The sequence below is a fragment of the Lottia gigantea genome (assembly GCF_000327385.1).
Source record: "Lottia gigantea unplaced genomic scaffold LOTGIsca_359, whole genome shotgun sequence".
In the NCBI taxonomy this organism is placed as follows: domain Eukaryota; kingdom Metazoa; phylum Mollusca; class Gastropoda; family Lottiidae; genus Lottia; species Lottia gigantea.
This window is the reverse complement of record NW_008709217.1, coordinates 14,997-16,283: the sequence shown is the minus strand read 5'-3', so window position 1 is coordinate 16,283 and position 1,287 is coordinate 14,997.

The following is a 1,287-nucleotide window of genomic DNA, read 5'->3' as shown; positions in this document are numbered from 1 at the left end:
GAAAAGAGTAGGCTAATGCNCACTTTCCTGGCAAAATTTCCATCATTGTACACTGCATGGCGTTGTCTGTCTTCATTAGCCCACATGGTGCAGAAAAGTAGGATGTAAAACTCCATTCATTTCATTTCTTTTTTTGCCAGGTTTCTTGTTAATTTACAACTCTTATCAGCTGTGTAATATCTAATTATTTTTATTGTAGAAAATAAGAAAAAGAAGGAGATTATATCGATGTTAACCAGACATGGATACGATAGTGACCCCATCAAAGCTTGGAAAGAAGCTATTAGCAAGGATGTGGTTAGTATGGTCTATTCTCTAGGCGATAGTCCAGTCATAAAACCCTTAGTTTTAGTAGAATTGCAAGTACTATAGATGTTTATTCTTATAAAGAGATTGTAAAGAGGTTTTCTAAATTTTTTATGTATATCAGGGACACTGATAGCATCAATTTACATCATTCTAATTTTCAATCAGACGTCTGTGGTTCTTGTTAAAGAGATTGTAAAGAGGTTTTCTAAATTTTTTATGTATATCAGGGACACTGATAGCATCAATTTACATCATTCTAATTTTCAATCAGACGTCTGTGGTTCTTATAAAGAGATTGTAAAGAGGTTTTCTAAATTTTTTATGTATATCAGAGACACTGATAGTATCAATTTACACCATTCTAATTTTCAATCAGACGTCTGTGGTTCTTGTTAAAGAGATTGTAAAGAGGTTTTCTAAATTTTTTATGTATATCAGAGACACTGATAGTATCAATTTACACCATTCTAATTTTCAATCAGACGTCTGTGGTTCTTGTTAAAGAGATCGTAAAGAGGTTTCCTAAATTTTTTATGTGTATCAGAGACACTGATAGCATCAATTTACATCATTCTAATTTTCAATCAGACATCTGTGGTTCTTGTTAAAGAGATTGTAAAGAGGTTTTCTATATTTTTTATGTGTATCAGAGACACTGATAGCATCAATTTACATCATTCTAATTTTCAATCAGACGTCTGTGGTTCTTGTTAAAGAGATTGTAAAGAGGTTTTCTAAATTTTTTATGTATATCAGAGACACTGATAGTATCAATTTACACCATTCTAATTTTCAATCAGACGTCTGTGGTTCTTGTTAAAGAGATCGTAAAGAGGTTTCCTAAATTTTTTATGTGTATCAGAGACACTGATAGCATCAATTTACATCATTCTAATTTTCAATCAGACGTCTGTGGTTCTTATAAAGACATTGTAAAGAGGTTTTCTAAATTTTTTATGTATATCAGAGACACTGATA